This window comes from Anopheles funestus, chromosome 3RL (assembly GCF_943734845.2).
Source record: "Anopheles funestus chromosome 3RL, idAnoFuneDA-416_04, whole genome shotgun sequence".
NCBI classification, from domain to species: Eukaryota; Metazoa; Arthropoda; class Insecta; order Diptera; family Culicidae; genus Anopheles; species Anopheles funestus.
In genome coordinates, this window is record NC_064599.1 from 29,809,612 (window position 1) to 29,831,347 (window position 21,736).

The following is a 21,736-nucleotide window of genomic DNA, read 5'->3' on the forward strand; positions in this document are numbered from 1 at the left end:
TTTATCTCGTCCGCTTCTTGTCGGCTCAGGATGTGGTCCAGAAATCCTTTCTCCATTCCAGGATTTCTCCCTTCTTTACATGTGCTTTATATTACGCACAGAAGGTCACAATTTATTTATATCTTCCATTTTGGGTGTTCTGTACCGTTTTCTTTCCTTTTGAATACAAACCGTTGTCAAGGGAGTTAAGTTTAATTAAAACTCAAGCACAATCCATCACTTCGTCCAAGGGCGAGTAACTCCACAGCACAAGGACGCTTGGGACGGGAATATGTGTATTTACTCAGTGGAATTAAAGCGAATAAAACACCCGACAGTCAGCCAGCCGAGAAGGATTAAGAGGAAAAAAATCGTTACACATATATGCTTGCATACAGTATTAGCGCTCGTAAATCAATTATTTATTTAAAAGAGCAGTGTGCTTTCACTGCTGGGTGCTGATGAGGTAATCTTTCCCCATGGGAAGTGTATTATTATTATTTTGTTTTTTTTTCCTTCTACTACTCTTTGTTTTTGAGACAAACCTAAATTTTGGAAGTTCATAATGGAGAGGTTAGTAATTTATGTGTGTTGAATTAATGTACCCAGACACACACAGTTGAGGTGGTCGAGATTTGAGCGTTTCTTCGCCTTTTTAAGCGCATAAAGAAAGGTGAACCTTAGAAGGTCCACTTTAATCTGCCGAAAACTTGCGAGAGAGAGAGAGAGAGAGAGAGAGAGAGAGAAGGTCCATTAATTAGCAAGAAAGGAAGACAAATGTTAGCGCTACCACGGGTACAAACGATCGCCCCATACATCCCCCGGGGGTGGTGATGTAATTAAATTGATTTGTTTTTCCGTTGATCCTCTTATCGTTCCAAAGGATATGCGCGTTTTTGCTTGCGAGTGATCTGGTGAATGTATGGTAGGACTCTTTAAGTGGCAGGAAATCGTTTACGATAAGGTGGTTTAAAGCGCTAAACACTCACAACTCGGCCGGTTAAGAAATGAAACATGTTTCCTTTTTTTAGGGGGGGCTTTCTTTGTTTGAAGAGGGTGGGAGGGGGTTTTGCAAGCAGGTTGCACGCAACCCAAATCTTGTGGACAATTATAACATTTTTATTACGCACCGACCTGTTATAGAAGGTTAGCGCTTCCTTTACCGCAAAAACCACCCTCTGAAGCGGCCTTTCGTCATGGCTTGTCGCGCCTGTGATTTTCCTTTACCAAACCAACACATGCCGTGTGTTTAACAACCGTTGAAATGAATGCTAATATTGACTTTTGTCTAACCACTCCATCAAAATGCATCGCTTGTGGTTTGCAGAAATGGGAGGAGGGCGTTTGAATAAACCCCCCCCCCCCCCCCACCAGGAATGAGATTTCCATACAACATAACATGCACTCATCGTGTCTTGACTGTGTGCTGTTGGTTTTCTATTATTATTTTCCATATAAAATATGTGTCTGTGGGCACTCTTATGATAGTGCGCACAACGGCATCGTGGCATGACATTTGGGGAAAACTACTCATCGTCACGTGTCGCGTGCCGTGTCACCTTACCTTCATGGGTATTATGATGATCCAACGAAAACTGGAACAACTCGAGGAAAAAAATGGTACTTCTAGCTATGATTAAAGAAAAACTCCCCTTTTCAACCTTTAAGAGAACCCTTAGCCCTGTCCAATTTCACTGCTCATTTTCATCTACTCCCTAAGGCAGGGTTTTTCATTTTCTCATCCAATTTCGTACACGTAATAAAGAAAGAAATAGAAAACCACGGAAAAACGAATTCACCATTATGAAGGAAGGTGGTGCTGGTGGTCGTATTTGGAGCTCGCGTGAGCATGATGGGCTGTGATTTGATTTGAGTTTCGTCCGTAGGGTTTTTGGGCGATAATAATCTAATCCCATGCGAATTGCACTAATTTTTTTTTCTTCGTAGCTGTATGCATTGCGTACGGTTTTGTAATTGTATAATGTTGCTCTTGTATCTTTGTTCCCACCGTCCCCTTTGCGGTTCGGTATGAGACCGTGCTTCATAATTGGGCGCTTGACGGTGTGTCGTGATAAACAGTGGCGGTTTATTGTTTTGGGTGGGAAAGCAAAATCTATTTGAAACCAATTGCACCTGATTATGGGCCAATTATCTGTGTAGCTTTCGGGGTGTAATGATTTTTATCGGGTGGAAGAAAAAAACCGGCTCAAGCTGAGATTGGCGGCCCAATCGTAGCAGTATATCACTTTTTGTGTGACGAGGAAATGTTGGGTAAGGTCGCAGTTGGGTAAGGGTTTAAATATTGTTTTCACATGCGTTGGAATGGGTGGACTTTGTCATGAAAATACTCAAAATAGAATATTTTTTAATAGTTTTCCTTATACGAAACTTCATCTTCTTCATTACAAATTCACCTTTTTCTCTCGAATATCTCAACGTACAACTCCCCATTGAAACAATGCACGTAACAATTGTATCATATCTCCGCTAAGATAAGATTGCTCACACGTTGCATTATCTATCGATGCAACATCAAACCAACTGCCAGTGCGGCCATTAAATCATTTACCATCATAAAACCCGGTGACACGTGGAATTTAGCGTTGGCCTAGTTTGTCGCCACCATTGTTCCACGGCTTAGCCTAAGGAAAGCTGTAACATGAAATCGGCTTCCAACAAGGCTCAAATTGTCCTGTGTGTGTGTGTGTGTTTTGCTTGCCTGCAGCGACCATTATGTAATATGGCCCACCTCAGCAAGGCGGTGACAATGGAACCCACAACAACGAGTTCTGTACCAGCCGACAACAAACCACTATTACCTTTCTTCGGGCTCGTTTGCAGCAGCACCCCCAGCCGGAGGGCGGGACTGAACAAGGTGGTGATGGATTGTGGTGCGGTTGGTTTCAAACGCTGATTCAAACACAATCGAACTCGTTTGCGGGGTTTTGCATGGGTGACATACCCCCGAGTACAGGGCACGAGCATTGAATCCTGTGTGCGCCTCGCATGTCTTGGCCTCCCGCACACAATCATCACTGGAGGGAAAAAAGCCAGCACGAGAACATGGGCATGAGTGTTTATGTTCGGTCATTTACGCCAACAATGTGTGTTCGCTGTTGGCCCTTCAAAGCCCTTGCCGCTTCGTCTCGATTCTGGCAAAAGCCACCACTCAAAGCACCTGATCCAGACACAGAAAACCACCACCTTTCGATTGTTCGGTACGATTAAAACGAAATAAAAACCGTAATAAATCGTTTGCCTATTGCTTCAGCCAAGTGCTCGGTACGTCCACCCACCCAGGCGCAACATCGAATGTTGTCCACCTCATTGGAAAAAGCGCTCGATGAAAACAATGGTGCAATGTTTGAGAGTGCGGTTTGTGTAAAGTTTGTTGTCGTCCATTAACATGAACGGGTCACCCTCGGGGGCTATCGTTGACCCTTTTTTTTCCTTCCCTCTTTTGAAGTTTGAAGAAAGGCCACATGCCTGCCGCGACAGGGAAATTCCGTTTCTGAGTGGAAATTCTTTTTTTCTTTATCCCCTTCCCCGTATTATGTCAGCCCATCGTTTAGAACGTATTACGATCGTTTCGAGTGAAAATGGTGCCAAATGGAATTGGAAAACGTTTCGTTCCACTTTCGCGCGATTGAGCTTTGCGAATGGGTTTTGGCGAAACCCGATCATGCTGACAGCTGCTTGCCCATTGGGGAAATGGCATTTTGTGCCGTTCCATTGATGGACCAGGGCTTCGGTGGTGATGTTCCATTTCGGTGACCTTTTTTGCACATTGCTGTCGTTCGAATAGGACGATAAAACGTTAATGACTTTCATTGTTCAGTACTTTTGCTTCATAAATGTCCGGTATAGGTGGGAACATTTTACAGCTCAATATGTGTTTTCTTGGTAAAATTAGCTTAAAACTGATGATATTTTAACTTCTTTGTTGATCTTCAATCATGAACAAATCATGGTAGAAAGATTTTCTTGCCTAAACATACATTTAAATTTTGGAAAATGCCCTAACAAAATCATTTTCTTAGCAAATTACCACCCTTAGGGAATTGTTTCAACTAAAGGGACGGTATCGAAAAGGTTGACATGATAATGTGACAATAAATAGTTCCCCCCAAAAGGAAAAAGCAAAAAAAACTTATGTCGATCCCGTGCACGACATTCCGTCTGTCACGAATGTGAAGCTAGTGTGAGCTTTTTATTGCTCTTTCCAAACAAAGGGATGATACTGATTGAAAGGAAGGTTACGCTATCCTAACCTATGATTTGAAGGGCAACTTCAAACTGAAACGTACTGACAGCAAAAAAAAAACAGAAGAAAGCCCGACAATGATGATGATGATGATTAATTCGCTCCGGGAGTCACGCACGTGCGCTTGGCTTGCGTCGAAAAATTGAAGCAATCGCATCACCAGCCGAGAAAGGCGTTAGAAATGTATACATTTTGCTTAAAATTATTATCATCAATATTTATGTCAGGTCCGTAACGTTAAATATTGCCCTTTCGATGGATGGGCCGGACAGTCTGCAACGAAAGCACACGGGGTGCGTGGGGGGCCGTAAAATGAAAGGTAGTGGAAAATACATCTAGCATCAAGGAAACTGTTAACCTGCCCTTATTTACATAAGGCACTGAATAAAAGAAAATCAACACCCCAAAAATTGTGCTTCGCTTGAGTGAACGAATAACATATTGTATATTTGATTTCGTGAAAGTAAAACGAAAATTAAAAATACAAGAAAAATGCGAAATAAAAACCTTTCGCCTTAAACCTTCATGTTAAAGCGAAATTGGCGCAAACTGTACATGGGAAGTTTGAGAGAAAGAAATAAAGGTCCGGTCGAGATTGAGATGAATAACGTTAAAAACAATAGCACCCCGTATTCGCGCGTACTACAATTAAATGGGTAACGGGTTAAATAGAGTAACAAAACGCAACGAAAAGGAATTGTTTCGCGGTACCCGCATCCAACAACTCGACCGGTTCACCCATCCATTCCCCTCGAGGGACGTTCGATCCTGCCTTGCTCTACTTGCAGCTGGTGAAAGATGATGGCCGTGGACAACCAACTACTCAACACGGATCAGATGTGGATTCCGGTGAAAGTTTGTTGCCTCAAAACAACCCTTGTCCCTTTTTGCCATGCCCCCTTTACCGGTTACGTAATGTACAGTTGTGCGAAAATCAGATCAATTCCGCATTTGGGGATGTATCCCATACCTGTAGCCACGGATGCACAACTCCGGGCGCACCTCGATGATTTAAACCACAACGATCGAACTTCGTACGGTTTCAGCTTCATACAGCAACAACAACGCCACGGACGCGAGCTCACGTGAATCGGTGTTTGACGTACGTCAAGCCCAATTTTGGCACGATCGTTTGAAATGATCTGCTAAACCTGTACAGTGCTCACCAAACAGTGCCTGCAGGGTTGTTTGAAATAATGAGTAAAAATCGATTTCGCAAAACACCTCGCGTCGTTGATGTGTGAAGGGTCGCTGCCAGGGCGGGTTTGCCTGGCCTGTCGGAACAGGTGGCCAGCAAATGATTATTCGGTCTGTGCAAAGGGTCACGACCCCGCGGGGCAAACCGATAAAAATCAATCAATTCTCACCGTGCTGGTATGTTGTTGCGCTTTTAGTGTTACCGTGGGGGATTTTCGTTGTTGCCAATTATTTGCCAACTACCAGTTAGATGTTGGACAACGAAATGTTCCGATAGAGAACGGCACCTTTAGTACGGTGGCGCCCTCCGAGCGATGTCAATGCCGCGCAGGGCACTTGCCGGGGGCACGAAAAAGCACTGACTTTGGTTATAAAATTAATTCCTGCATAAGTATGTTGCTCTGTTCGGCCGCATGAAATGATTCCATCAGGTCGCTAGGTTCCTCGATACATTCGATAGGGAATGAGAAATAGTGATCAAACAGATTGTTAGAGAAGATTGACGAGAGAAGTAGCAGGTAGGGATGGAGGCGTTCATGTGAGAAGAATCACTGTTGCGCCATCACATACCCGGTACACTTTGCAAAACAAACACCATATATTGGTACCGTCTGACCTAAATCAAACCCTTCGCGGTACGGTCGTCTGGTTGTCCACGGACCCATCGTGAGACCCATCCAAGTGTGTGCGCATTGTCGGCTTTCAGCTCAGGCCAAGATTGGCAGGTTACCTCCTTTGCTCATTACGACCGGGCGCATACATTGATCCGCTGACTGATCGACAGCATAATATTAGCTCCATTTGTAGAGATCTTCAATGTCTCTGGATGATACAGTTTCCAGCCTAGTTCCTACTTGTTTTTTTCTATTCCATCGCTCCGCTAACCCACCATTGCACATAGAGACATAACTATTGCGCAATGAAATAAAACTCCCGATCGTCGGAAGCGATACTAGTCCTTTTTTGTGGACAAATTCTGTTGCTGCCATCCTTCCAACATGCTTCCACGAGAAGCCTATACTATTTCGTACTACGACAAATGAACCAGACAATGGAAAGCGATTGATTTGACTGCACATCGTTACCCAATTACGTCTCATAAATAAAACATAATAATGCTACGAAAGAAACGGACCTTTCGCCGACCAGGGTTTAACCCAGCCGGAAGGCATATTTTCGGTAGGATTGGCACTTTGACGGGCAGCACAGACGGGTACCACTGGAGATGAAAAGAAAAGAAGGTGACTCGAAAGTGATGTCCGAAATAAGGTGCTGATGCGGTATAAATCGGGATACGCTGGAGTGGCGATGGGTTTGGTTACCTGATTAGGGTTTCGGGGCAAGCATGGATGCTTCGAGAGTGAGAGAAATAAAAAGGAAAGCTTATGGAATGCATCCAATCGAATGAGTAGCAAAAAAAGTTTGAAGAACCTCAATAAGAGTTATTTATTAAAGGATTTTTTTTGGAGGAGCCTTTCAATTTGGGAGATTGGGTAAAGTATTATATTAACTTCAAAAAAATCATGCCCCACAAGAATGGGCGAGAAGGCGGAAATGGTTTTGAGTTTTATAGCGCAAAGTGACCGTTGAGGTTTTTAAAAAAAAAAACCAAATCGAATCATTCTTTTCCATGATTTAAGACGTTTCGGTTGACTGACTGTTGCTGCATCGCTCCAATCAAAACTTGCGGTGTGGAAGTTTTTTTTGTTGGGGTCTATCCTTCGCCAAGCTAGACAAATCCACATCAGGTTCAAGGTGATGACGATAGTCTCGTATCCACCCAGTTCCTTAATCCGACTAGTGCAAGCTGAAGGTTAATGTGGTACAATATTTTTGCACACAGGAAGTGAAAAGGCCTTCCACCAAAAATGCCACCTGTCTAGTAGCTATATATTGATCGTGGTTTTAAGATAAAGATATAGTTACATAGAGAGTAGGTGTTGCGGAACTCGCGCTGGGAAGGTTGCAATAATTACTGACCACCGAAACAATTCACCACACGGAGTTACGGTGGTTCGAGTGAATGGATCATACACCGGTCGATGAGGTGATTGTTCTTGTCAAATCAACCGTTTGAATGCCATTGGGACCGGATTTAGAAATTGTCTCCAGCTGGGTGATGGGTTTCAAGAGGTGATTGTGTTTTTTTCTTCTTTTATTTCTTCTTGCACGTATTCACCTCCCTAATGGTCGATAATTTATAGCATCCGCACAGGACATGACAGCTTGCTCCGCACTATTGTTCCACCGGTGGACATTCGCGTTTCGTTATGTCCAATTAATTGATAAATGTAGAATCGAATCTCCGCTTGGAGGTAAAGTTTGTTTAGGAGGCGATTGAATGGGCACGATCAGATGGGGATCAATACGGTACGGGGTGACATCGTCACCATTCGCAGTGGGCATTACGTACCAATTAAAAGCTTACGGCCGATCAGTGGAGCTATGAACGGTTACTCCGTTCCGCACGGTACATTAGTCCCTGGTGACAGGAGGTACCGGGTCGTGCTGAACTAATTCTACGAATATGGCGCTGAAGTTCAGTTCCACAAAAAACCGGTTCCCCATCGTTGAAAACCCCTTTTCGGTGGCTTTTAATGGACCGTACATACTTACCGAGCGCACCGTTCTTGTAGGCTTGAATTTAGCTTTTGCTGCGGTCACTAGCCTTCAGGTTGGTTCGTTTTCTGCTGCCAGCAATCTGTGCCCACACACACAAACAGACATAGCCAGTTGGAGTAGATGGGGTCGATTTTGTTGTTGCTATTTTGCCTTCTGCTCGGATGCTTTGCTGGAGCCATTGACCATCAACACGAATCGTATGGAAACATACACAAATCATGTACTTTCATTTTTCTTTCCGTCTTAAGCGATCGAATGGTTTGGGGTAGCAATGTGGCGGAACAGTGCTTCGTTGCCTCGAAATGGATCCGTTATTTTCAATGCCATACACCCCAATTCCAGGTGTTACCGATGGCGAGACACAGATGGGGCGTTCATGTTTGCTGGTAAAAAGCTGGCAAAAATCTCACACGATGCATTTTAGACAACAACAAAAAACAAAACTCTTGCATCTCGGTTCTTCAATGACCTCCAGAGTAGTTGCTCTATACGGCCTTTAGAAATCATTCCCAAGTACAGCTCGGTAAACTTTTGTCCATGGTGTTGAAATGAAGTAATTACTTCGCTATTACCTGGCGGTTACTTGTCTTTGTACTCTACCGAATCCGCTCACTTAATCTTAACTTAGCGTGCATCAAACGGCGTGTGAATTTTCGGGCGCATTTCCGGCGGAAACATAACACATAAACACGGACCGGAACATGGGAAAGGTGAGGCGAGTTTGGGAATGGTTTGACCTAAAAAAAATAGCCACACTTAAACGTTTCGTCCATTCTGGTACGGAATCGGTCTAGTTGCATTCGTTCTTTGAAGCACTCTCGGGTAGCTATTTAGCTCATTAATCGAATCGAGCTACTGTTCTGCATCCTCAAGCAGAGAGTCAACCAATGACTGGCGAAACCATTTAAAACGGAAGGCCCATATTTTTCTCACCCACCCGGTACGACGGCAGGCCATAAATCGAGAGTCTCCATTATGCGGCTGACAGCGATTAAAAAGCTATTTAGCAACCGCTTTACCCTCGGTGCATGATCACGGTAAGATATAATTTATTTTGTCCATCGTACGGTTTTTGCTACTGAAGAGGTGTTGAGTTATCTGCTGTGGAATGTCTTTTTTTTCTGCATGCTTTGGAATTAAAGGTGTCCTTTTAAAAAGTCGTTTTTTATTAAATATGCTAGAACGAGTTAATTTTAATTTTAATCGCCTGTGGGGAAGATTTTTTTTGCTGCAAGTTGCATTAAGGATTAATTTCTTGTTCTGGCACATGAGCAGCAGATCGATGTGTCTTGTCAGGTGAGTTGATAGCGGCGTTGAGATGGATTTAATTAAAAGCGCCATGAAATGTGTTTTGCGTCTTTAGATAATGGATTCCGAGATAAATGTGATGCAATTTCGTCTTGTTGCCGGATCATTACCAAACCACAGCAGTGTAACTTTTTACATGAATTATGCAGCATGCGCATTATGTAGTTATGAGTAGGAAATGATTTTAAAGATGGTTTTCAACAGCACAAAAAAACACCCACATCTTCACATTCGACTCGTAGAATTTCAAAGCAAGCATAATAAATATACGTTCAGTTACCGTGCTACTACGCCTCGCCCGGCTACGGTTCCCGTCAGCAAACACACAGCGGGTCGTTTTGCGGTTCGTTGGTGGGTTAATTAAGTTCTCTTTTACCAGTGTACCCCCACCCCGCCCATCATCAGATAGTGTGGTACGGATGGCTGTCGGTCGTAGGAAAAACTGAAGAGAAAACTTAATCGAATTTCACCCGAAATTCTTCTCCACATTCTTCGCGTTGAAGGTGCGTGTGCTGTGAGGGTGGCGAAAAAAATGGTTAACTTCATCCCTCACTTTCTTCTTGCTAAGCTCGATGCATAGGAAAAGCTTCGCATCTTGCGATCTGCATTCGGAATCGCTGATGCGTTCCGTAGTGCGGTTGAACATTGTTTTAAATAAATTCACTAACGAAGCGATTTCACGGTCCGCTGCCAGGTGATCCACGGCAGTGTGCAGCCGAGAAAGCTTTATTGACTCGCGCGGTAAGTGTTTCGGAGATTCGCAAGCTTCCACCTACCGTAGCGATGCTGAATCTTTCTGTACGGTTCGTACGATACGACCTACGAGCGGTTGATGATGATGCCGATTTGGACGGAACCAAAATTTCCAGTACAAGCCGTGTGCTTGGAAGAAGCGTAAAGTTTATAGTAACCATCCGGAACGAAGGAAACGCACCTCTTCTCGGTGCGATGATTCAATTCGGTATATTTTATGCCAGACATTTTATAGCGTATGCTTACTGCTTTAGCATTTGATGCAGAGCAAATGATGTAATCGGTCGTATTTTAAACCGTCTTCCAGCATGGGCTGTTGTATGGCGGGAAAAGTGAAAGTTTTCTTTTCCCGCCAGTTCCGCATCATCTCGTGACATTATGGAGAGCGGTGGTACTCATTAGCCGGTTTGCTGTAGGTTGGGTTCTGGTTTGCTGGTAATGACCGGAAGAATGGTAGCAAAGACTGCTCTGCGTTGAGCTTCCCTTGTACGACCAGTTGGCATTTGGATCGCATAAAGTCGAAACAGCGTCTCAGGAGATGTAGAACGAAGACCCTTCTATTATGTTGAACTTAGCGTTGGTAGGGTCCTCTGAAGAAAATGGTCTACTCCGGATCCGTGATTGGGTCCGTAAAAGGTATTGAAGTCACTAATGAAGTTGGCGTTATTATACAGCGTCTCTCAACAGCTTCATGTCCTACATTCAATATCGTGGCGTGCTGCTTTGCTTCGTTCCCCTACTGCCAGCTTCCGCTGCCCACACCGGGAGTTCCCTTGTTGAACTTCCACCATGATCAAAGCGTGCCCGACCTGACCGAAACGTGACCACGTGGCGGCAAAACGGTAAAATCACCGGCAACGGTGCTACATCATGGTGTAAAAATTTGCACTCATTTAGTTGCGCAATTGTTACGCAAACACACGCAAACGTGCGGATTCGGTTGACCCTTTCGGTTCGTTGGAACGACACGAAATCGAGCAGTTTGTTCTGACAACCGGCCCAAACCAATCCCTTCGAATCCCACACTTTCAGTTCGCAAAAAAAAAGATCATGCTGCCACGGTGATCTCTCTCATTCGCGTGTGTCCTTGCCAGCCGATGGACGTACGGACATGTCTTACCGGTTCATAACCGAAAAAGTCTACTTTCGAAATTGGTAAACGGTAAACTTGAATACGGTGGAAAGTGGTGACGGGAAAGCGTTAGCTCTTTCTTGCAGTCGTGCAGTCGTTGCAGGAAGGCGAAACCTTGTCTGATTGTGGGCTGCAGTTTTTGGACATTTATTTTTGTTTTTGAAATGGATTGAAGTCGAAGGATTTCGCCCGACGTGAGTTGCCCCAATTGGGTGAAGTAATTCGAAAAGCGGTGAGCAGGTATTCTTTACCGAAGGAAACTTGATTCTTTATTACCATTCCATAATGAAGTTGGCATGTTTTTTTGGTTGGAATTTTTAGCCCAAAAAAATTTTCGCATCACTCGGTTATGCATTGCGAATTATTGCTTTCAACCGGTTAAAAGCCTGTTGTATGATACATAATGATAAATAAATTGCCACTGTAATAGAGCCACAAGTATAAATTGTTCGCTCTTTCAAAAACGGGAACATACAGGGCTACCAGATATGCCTAAGTGTAGGCAGAAATAAAAAAAGTTTTGATTACAATTTTGTGTCACTCCCGCACACAGCCGTACGGAAAACCCTCCAAAAGGAAGCGAAGAAACACCCGGAGATATTTTAAAGTTTCTTGGAAACAAATGCGGGAAGTTTACTTACACTTACAGTATGGCAACAGAGTGGCTTGTTTGCTTCATTCTCAAACTCAAACTCACGTACTGTTTGAGGTGTAATTTAACTTAAAAAATGCCGGCCGGTTTACATACCTGGAAAAAAGGAGGAGAAAAATCAAAGTACAAATATTAGAAAATGAGAATTTTTGATGGAAAGAATAACGAAAAAATAAAACTTTGATTTTGCCGGTTAAAGGTAAAAAAGAGAAGAAAAAAGAAACGTGTGTTTGAGGTGTCAACCTTCTCCAAGCCTCAGCTGAGTGAACGTGCAATGAGCCTCAAAATGGAGAACGCAAAACCAGTCAGCAGGCAGGAGACACAGTTCGATACAGATTCGTTTCGGCTTGATGGTAGCTGCAAAATTCGGTCAGTTCCGCTCGATGAGTTCCCAACGAGCGCAGCATTGGTACGGTGTGTCGCACTGATGACTCCATCCATGGACGCGGTGTAAGCGACGTACGAAAGCGAAAGTGTTCTTTTGCCGAGGTAAACTTCACCGAATTGGTGAACCGGCTCAATGGACCGTAAGTTTGGTTATGTCACACTGCCGCTGACAGCCGTTTACTGTTTGGGGCTTAAAGTTCCGTGACGCTTTTGGAAGCGTCCTAACATGAACAATTGAATGTATTGTTTGAAGTCGCGTGTCCGGTAATAGTAGAAGAATCAGATTTGAGAAACATCCCCATAAAGCGTTATCTTACAAGCTCAGCAATCGTTACCGTGTAAAGGGAATATTAAGTCATAGATTCTAGGCCCCCCCATCATCATAGCCGAGTTCGAAGAACCTTAAATCTGTCACTCCAACGTCCGGCGTGTGTGTTTAGCTGGGTTTGGTCCATTTTTTACCGCTAACACACCAATTCCATTCACGATCGGCTGAAATCGCGTGCAATAAATTTATTCGCCCACGTGCAGAATTGCGGAAAGGCAAGTACAACCAGACCTTCTAAGGAGGCGCAGGCAAAGCAAATGCCGCTCTCAAGTGCGTGGTGATGGTGGTATCGTGAGGGAAAGTGATTCGGAGTAAGATTTTACGACGTCACCTGCGCATTTGCCCGCACACCCACAGATCAATGGCACGAGATCCACGGGCAAGGAGTACAAGCTGCAATGTACGTATATCCCTCCTACCGGTACTCGTTATACCTCGGGCATATGTTTGAGCTTTGGTTTGAGTGCGGTTTGACCCAATTGTTGAAATTCTGGTGCCGGAACTTTAGTGTGACTTGCTGTATGAAAGGTACGTACTACCCGTGGGTATCCATTTCCTACTCCTGAAGGGTGACATTCGGTGAGGGTGGTTGACTGTAGAGATTGATAGCGTGATAGCTTCCAAAGTACTTCCAAAGTGTGCTTAGATGCTATCACACAGCCGACATTTGCCATCAACAACTCGTCATCAAAGTCAACCAGAGTGTGTGTGTGTGTATGTGTGGGAGTCGGATCCGGTGATTGACCCGGATCGTCGGTGGAGACAACGGTTATCGTAATCGTTTCTCCACTTCCACAAGCGTGGAACGTTACCGTCGGGTACCATTAGTGAAATTATTTAACCAAAGCCCCAAACTCGGATCGAAAGTTTCATGTGCGACCATTAGCAAAAGGAACCGTCCGCTGGTTGCCCACGAAATCGCCATCAGTTCCTCAATCTATCTTACTCGGGGAGGTGTTTTTCGATGCTGTACCCGACGATACACCCGACCGTCTACATATGCACGTGGTCCCACAGAGGTTGAGCTTGAGATTAGACCCGGCAATTAACCTTCCGATTTCCCTAACCTAGGCCAATCGGTGCTCCGTGCGTTAGACGTTTAGAATGTGTTTGAACATTCGCGGGTACACAAACGCAACGATTGAGGCTAGTTGCATTAATAAATATTTATGCTCCCGTCGGCAAACCGCTCTACGCCCTCCAGTCTTACCTTCTCTTCCTGCACCACACACACACCGCATCTCGACCACACACTCACGGTCAGCATTCACGGTCCGTACCCGCAGTGGGCTGGAAAATGGACGTGCAAATTCTACCATAATGGCGATTATGCAGCTAAAATGGGAGGGTAGACAAGCGCGCTTTAATCTCAACCACAGTGCTACTGACTAGACCGGGCGACTAGAACACGGTACTGGTGGGCTGTAGGTATGTTGCGCGTGCTCACGGTAAACGACGTCTCGAACGCCCCCTAGAGACGCTGCCAGCTGTTACATACAGGCCCGTGCAATAATCGTAATAATCATCATTTAAATAAACTCAATGTGAGTGAAATGAGCTTCTGATAGGGGCAGAACAGCGGGGCAAACATTTGTTCTGTCGGTAGTGCGCACGTTCGTTAAGTCTTGATAATGTTGAAGTATGAGTTCGCGTAGTATTATTAAACTGCCCTTTTAATGCTGTCCATGGCTTCTGGTTTTAGTAATTTTTGCACTAACGATGAAATACTGCTACAATTTCATGGTACTTCGATATAAGATACGAGGACTGCGAGGCTTTATCAAAATCACCTTGAACTATGAACTGCTTTTCAGAAGCTAGAAATAAATGTTTGTGTGGGAGCGATATTAAAATTAGCAGTAATGTATTAAAGCTGTCCTTGAGGGTGATTGTTATGGGAGTGTGATTTTTAATTTATTTTTCCTCCACCTTGCAATGGCTAGAAGTAGCCCATGTTCAACAACAAGAAGTTATTTAATGGTTAGTGTGTTTGTTTTTCAAGCCTGATAGGTAACAAATCGTGGCTGTTCTAGGGAATGTTTTTAATTATCTTTTGCTTACAGAGGTTTAATAAATATGTTGCTTACCAGGATGTTAATTAAATATGCTTATTATTCAATGTTTTGTCACACTGTTGTCAAACGCGTGTTTAATCGATTCACAATATTTCTTGCTCTTCCCAAAATTGTGTTGACGATCGCACATACGGTACAGCAAAACAAAATATAACAAACGATGTTAAACGTCGAAAAACATTGCTCGGTAATGGTTTATTGTGCATTTTATTTATCTGTGTTTGTTTTTTTGCTCTAAAGTAATTCGATCGTTGCACTTTTGTGACTTTGTTTCTCTTGTTGTTCAATTTCGTTTACAAAACGCTTGTTCACCCCAAAAAGGTGAACCCTCCTCTGGCGCTATTGCCGAACAAACAAACAACCTCTTGGTTGTAACTAAAGGTTGAAGGTGCACATGGAACGGATGTAAGGGGGAAAGGAGCAAACGCGAGCGGGGGGGGGGGGGGGGGGGGGAGGTTTGTTTCGCAGCCATTGCGAAATAGTTATTGAATTTAAATTAGATTGTGCAACCGGTTGCACTGGTGACACTGGTTGCGAACCGTTAAGGAAACCGAATCCCTGCAAGGCACTATTGCTCGGTAAATTCCAACAGTTCCGTGGAAGGAATTCCCACTAGCATGGTGGTGGCCTTTACGAGGACACGACAATCAGGTCGTGTTTAGAAGTTTGTTGGGAATGTTTTTTTTTTGTATGTGCAGGAACTGGCCGTTCTTTACTAAACTCATGTTAGCGACCCTTCAGTGCATGTGTGGGAGAGATGTACTGGTGATCTTGTTTCGAAAAAAAAACCGATCGAATCTAGATCCGTGTTCTGCTCACAGGAGAACATCGAAAGGAATTTCCTTGATTTCATCGATTGACAACCGTACAACCTGTTGTGTTCTAGGAGGTCAGATGTCAGATGAGTAAAGTGCCGTATGGTGCAATCACTGCCTGGACAGGAATGTAGCAATCGGTGCGCCTTTTTGGATCACTTTCGATGCCAGCGGTGCACGAATGGATTGGTGTCTTTGGTTACAAACGGTGAAGTAAGCAGTCCATCGCGCCAACGAAATGGCTAGTCAGCCCGAATCTGGTTCAAGGTTGTACTGAATACGAGGTAAACAAAGCGGCAGCTGGAGTGCGTGAAAGTTGTCCCTGCGAGCCTTCTCGCCGCGGTGAGTGTCCTGCTCGTTCGAGCTTCACGGTTAAGTAATGGCTGTAACCGGACAGATAGTGCGAAACTTATATCAATAGCACATAGCTGAAACGAAGGGCTAAATGGGTGTACCTTTCCTGGGTGTTTTTTTTAGGGCCAGACAGTAAAACTACTTCATGCTTGCCTAAAAGAGAGGGTAGACATCGCGCATTCAAACTCACGCCGTGCACGCGATCCATTGAACATGTTAGATTTGATTTAATCGTTAAACGTTAAGCATTAGCATTGTAGAGGTGGGCTAAAGTTCAAGTAAAAAGAACACCGCACAAATGCAACGTACGAGGATTGGAATGGAATTCTTTTCGCGCTCAGCATGCAATAAACGACAGGAACATGGCGTCCTTTTATGGACATTATGAAGCATTTAAAATGGCAGGTGAAGTATTTCATAACACCCTCTATCCTGTAGGAAAATTCCCAATAAAAATCGCTTTGCATGTTTCCAACTTTTGTGCGCGGGGGAAAAAACACCAATCTAATCATATGAATTTTCAGCTGAAACACATCAAAAAGGTGATTTCGGTGCGACCGTTCAACTGTGAATGGTTCGAAAAATTTCACACCATAAAACCAATAAAAACGACGTTAATTTGACCCATTTCAGCAGGTGGTGGTACTGTTAGCGTTAGAGAAATCGTTTTTTTTCGGGTGCCTGAATTATGGAGAAGTAATCAAGTTTAATCGATTTATGCTCAAATTCCGTGTCCCGCGCTAATGGGGATGGCGAACGGGGAAACCCGTGCCCACTCTCGGCGGAGGTTGGAAGTCTGAGTTATGCAAATCGAGCAAGATTTATAACTTTTCCGTTGATCCGAATCGCACCTGGAAAACGGTAGTCTATGAAGTTATGATTGAAGATTTTTGGTGATTGCAACTGCACTAAGCGAGTGGCCGATTTGTACCGTGGTGTACTAACCACACTAATGGGGTGATGGTGTTAAGAGCAATTAAAAGTTACCGACCGAAAGAAATTCATTACACCCGACACTTGGCCGTTATTGGCTAATGGCTCGTTGATTTCTTCTCATTCGTCCGCGTCGTGCTATTAGCGCGTTGGTAGTGATTTAAACACGCGAAGACATTTCGTATCCACTACACAGTCAAACCGTAGAATGGAGGTTACGTATGGGTTGATAGTTTTCGTTATAAACGTTCTTAATGTCTTTTCGGTAATTTGCAATAATTGTTAGGTGTTAGCTGGGTGCAAGAAAAAAACACATAAAATTTACAACATCACAAATGGCAAATGAAGGCTGCTGTGGACACAATCATGAACAATTTAAGCAAATTTCAATGCCCATAAAAGCAAGTTCAATTTGTTTTGCTGCACATAATAATGGTGTGTGGAGGAAAAATTAATTGAATCACAGGCGTCGCGGAACTGTGTTGATGCTCCTTTAATGGCAGATGCGTTGCGATGTTTTGGGCTTTGATTTGTAGAAATAGTATGAAATGTTACCTATTACCTATTAAGATATAATTAGTGTCTTTTTCCTTAATAACTGTGCTAGAGTGTATTGTTGTTTTTTAAAGTATTGTGTATTTCCACATAAGTATTTAAAAGCAATCAGAGTTGTGATCGAAAGGGGTCTTTACGTATTGAAATGTTGCGATGATGATTTGGTAGCATTGTGCTCAGTTACCCTTTGGATTTTATTATATTGTTATGATTTTAATTCGTAGTTTTTTACTATTTTAAAATTATGATGAATTTCTTAATGAAATTCATAACAAATTTCTTGGCTAAGTATTTCTAATAACTAAAAAATGCTTTACATTTTCTACTGAACATTCAACTCTTTCATAGAGAGAAGTGGTTTTCCACGGCAGAAACACACTTCTAGCCATTCGTTTCGACCTCCTTCTCCCACATTGTAGGCGAGTTCCTCGTGCATAGATAAGTTGCTCACTTTATTGATTAAATTGATGCCGTGATCGAAGCAAAACAGTGACAGGGCGTAGGCAAATATGTGTCGGATGTGGTCAATTAACGATCGTGGTACGATAGTATGCTCAGCCATCGCTGTTGGTGGTCAACCGTGAAGCATAGTTTTAGTCGAGCCGGATATTGCCACTGTTGCTCCGATTGTGCCCATGGTGCACCAGACCCGAGATCTCCCGGTGTTGTTCGAAGGGATGTAGTTCGGGCGTTTGGAAAGGCGTTGGTCGTTGGACAGCAAATAAGGAACCGATGCGGAACCGGAGTGGCTAGTTTTATGTTAGTCATTTTTTCCTTTTCTTCTGAGTGCATGTTTTACAACGAGCTTAATCAAATAAATGGTTGAAAATGTGGAACTGACGAAAGGGGTTTTAGTTTTCTTTCCAACCTCCTAACGTTTAGTGCTAGCAATTAAGCTAGCTTAATATATATTTCTCTCACTATGTACCGCTGACTAGCGGTGAACGATTGTAAACATAAACACTTAAATAAGAAGCCTCAAAAGATAGATACTTCATAAATCTCAAGCGTGTAAGTATGAATATTCATACGTTCCTTTACAACCAAAAAAGGGAAGTTAAAAATTCGGTACCCGATAAATAAAGATAATCAACTGCGAATCTCACATCGGAATGATAAAACTGGAGTTACTTTTTTAATGATCGTTCAATGGGCAAGGAAACTGGTTTACCACAAGGAAAACAACACTGCCAATTTGTTTTGCGTGCCGGTTTGGGGTTTGTCCGAGCCGATTTTTTTTGCTCAGGCCGAACGAAGTTGTACCGGTACCTGACGAACACAGTGTGGCGTACATGCAGCCTTCGGACATTGCGGTTGGGCCATGTAGCTCACACATGTATATGGGGAAGGTAGTAAGCGGAATGCTTCATAAATTGGTTGGCCTAGAAAAATTGGTGAACATACGTGCCAGGCCAAAATCTTCGTCTCGGTGACTAGCGAAAATCATAGCCCGAAGGAAATGGTGGTATGTTTGTGTTTTTTTTTCTTTTGCTTGAGCTTGAGTAAGGAAAGCAGAAGTCGAAACGCATTTGAAGTACTGGTGCGATGGTGGCGTGATTGTGCGCTCGAATCAATTGGACGAGATGACTTAATCAGCAGAGCAGCAAGACATTAAGCAATCAGCTACCATACGCTTCATTTATGAGTTGCAAAGCCTTTGGATAGGTGGGTAATGTAAAACTGGTGAAGGTTAATTGGGTGTTAACATCAAAGACTGGTCTAGGTTAGTAAATCAATTGCACCTCCGCAAAACAAAATCCCAAGACACATTCCAATGACAACTTCCACGTCCGTATATCATTCTAAATTCCACGCCTTTATCTACTTGATAGACAATGGGCAACATTGTAGTACAATGTTGCAAAGGGAAAATAGTACACCCAGTACAAACCAGTTATTTTAAAAACGTCCCGATTCTTGATCGTAGTCACTACAGGATTCGTGAGATCAAGGCACAAAGGGAGTTTGATTTTGCATTTCTACACCACTGTGTAGAAACCGGTCAAGTTCAACGGTAACGTTTCCGTACGATCAAACCGGACCATGTGCTGCGGTGTTCCGGTTTTGACGGCGACCCGCAGAGCTTTTCGAGTTGGACATGTTTAGAACAAGAGAAACAAATTGCTCCACAAAGTGGCGTTTTTTGGGGGGGAAAAACAGACGGACAACATGCTTGTTCCCGCACTTTACAGTTAGAACTTGACCTCTGTCTGACGATACGATGAGTGTTGCTGAGCGTTAGAAAAGCAGAGAAAGAAAAGAAACACCATAAAATCTGTCATGATTTTCACTCCAATCTGTCACGATTGTATCGTTCGATGGCGTGTTTGACGCAAAAAACTAACGATAGATGTGTTTGGGATTTGTTTTGTTTCAATTTCGTGGTTAAATTCTCTTTCAAACGTTACCCACGTGTTTCACGCGAACGTACAAGCAGCAGAACCAAATGTTGGATTCTGTTTGTATAGTGTGTGGGCAGAAAACCCCCAGGACGAGAGAGGGAGATAGAGAAGTGCGCAAGAAACGGGTAAACCTGACCTAACTCAATAATACCGGTGGACGAACCAAAATGTTGGAATGAAATAAATTCCAAACGCCCGCTAGACGCTTTCGTCAAATGTCAGACCGTTCAGGCAGCATCACAGACCGACGGCTATCAAACGGTCCAAAAAGTAGGCAACGTGTCGACAGACCGTACACAGAGAACCGGGCACGCAAGAAGTCCCACTGACACAATTAGCGTTTTGACTGGTCTGGCTCTGCGTTCCATATTTTGACGTTTTTCCAACTCCGCTTGGAAACCTGTTTTTCGGGGAAGGTTTCGTACAACGGAGCTCAGAACCAGCATCAATATGAAATGAATGCGTGTAACGGAAGATCATTCGATGGTGAGTTGATGAATTTATTCACCATAAAAGATACGATCAGATGTGTGTGTATGGGTGTACGAGAGAGATTTTGTGCATAATCACTAGAACTTATAATCGTAGGAAACGTTTTTAACGCTAGATCTACCAAGCGCTTTAAGCGTTTTTCATTGTGGTTTCATTTATTAAATAGTTTTGAAGAACTGGAGTATATTTTAAAGCCTATAGGAGATCGTATTCTGGAATATATATTTAATGATCATGCATCAACTACTTCAGGATTGTTTATTCCCAAAAATTAATGGGATAAACATGAAGGGTTTTAAGTAGGAAAAATGACTGCTGACTCTTATTATAATAAGTTATTACTTATAAATTATTCATCTAAAACATAATAAAATACATACGTGGTTGTTTAAATTAAAAAATTAATTGAAATATTTTAATCAGACAAAGTAGAGCCGTAAGAAGCAGAATTGGCATTAAAAGTATTGGTTTTACTGTCCATATTAAAAACATGGCTGGATGTAAAGCACCGTTATTGATTGAATTCGAATCTGTTCGAATTAATTTATATTGGATAAAAGAAAGAAGAACACATGAACCGGAAACAGCAGAGAAAGTGAGACCAGAGAGAGAAATGCGAACTGAATGTGCTGCGTGCGTAGAAAAAACTGTAGTTTTATTGATGATCAGCATCAAAACAGTACAAAGATAGCATGGGGCGTTAATAAATTTAACTTTTTAGCATCTTTCGGACGCAGCTTTTGCTGTTTCCCATTCTTGCCCGTTCCTTTGTTTTGTTTTGTGCAAGCTCATTAACGCGCTATTGAATTGTATCCTCATTAGTGTTGATCGATACGAAAATAAGGAAAAGCATATCTTGATCATCGTGTTCAGTCAGGTGTGGGGAAAAGCGAAACAAACACACACACGCAAACACTCAGGTAAAGCGTGATCTTTTGCCGCTTATACTGAGACGAAAAATTGGGTAAATAATGCTTCATACCGGGTTCCGTTTCCCGTACGTTTCGTGCGGATGGACTGGTGTCATCCGATATGCATATTCATGAGCTGATTTGAAACGAAAGCAATAAAGCAAGGAGTAGAAAGAGTTTCGGACTAACAGACAGGAGCAGCAGCGAAGCTGAGCTCGTGCTGTGTTTGCGCGAGATCAACAAATTATGGCGTGACTAATAGGTAAAAATCAACAGCAAATGTTGTTTTGTTGATAGATGGCTCCAGCGCGGACTAGTAATCATTCGCACGTACACAGCACGTCTGCTGTCAGTTTAAATTGAGGCTTAGCTTAAGCGTCAATTTCCGTTACGGTGTGTGGAATTTAAAGGTGCTGTGCAAACATTCGCACATATACTTTCTTTTATGTGGACAAGAAACAACAAGAATAAAACATTTTAAATGTATTTTTGATAATAATTTTCCAGTATCTAATGTCTCTCTATTCTCCAATATCTACAGTCTAATGTATTTCCAATATCTGATGTCCAACGTCTA

The 21,736-nt window shown here is 43.0% G+C and overlaps 1 protein-coding gene across 2 annotated transcripts in view; it reads right to left on the minus strand.

The window, feature by feature from the left end:
* LOC125769069 (uncharacterized) overlaps window positions 1-21,736 on the minus strand; it is an 81,773-nt gene that overhangs the window by 52,599 nt on the left and 7,438 nt on the right. The window lies entirely within an intron of this gene.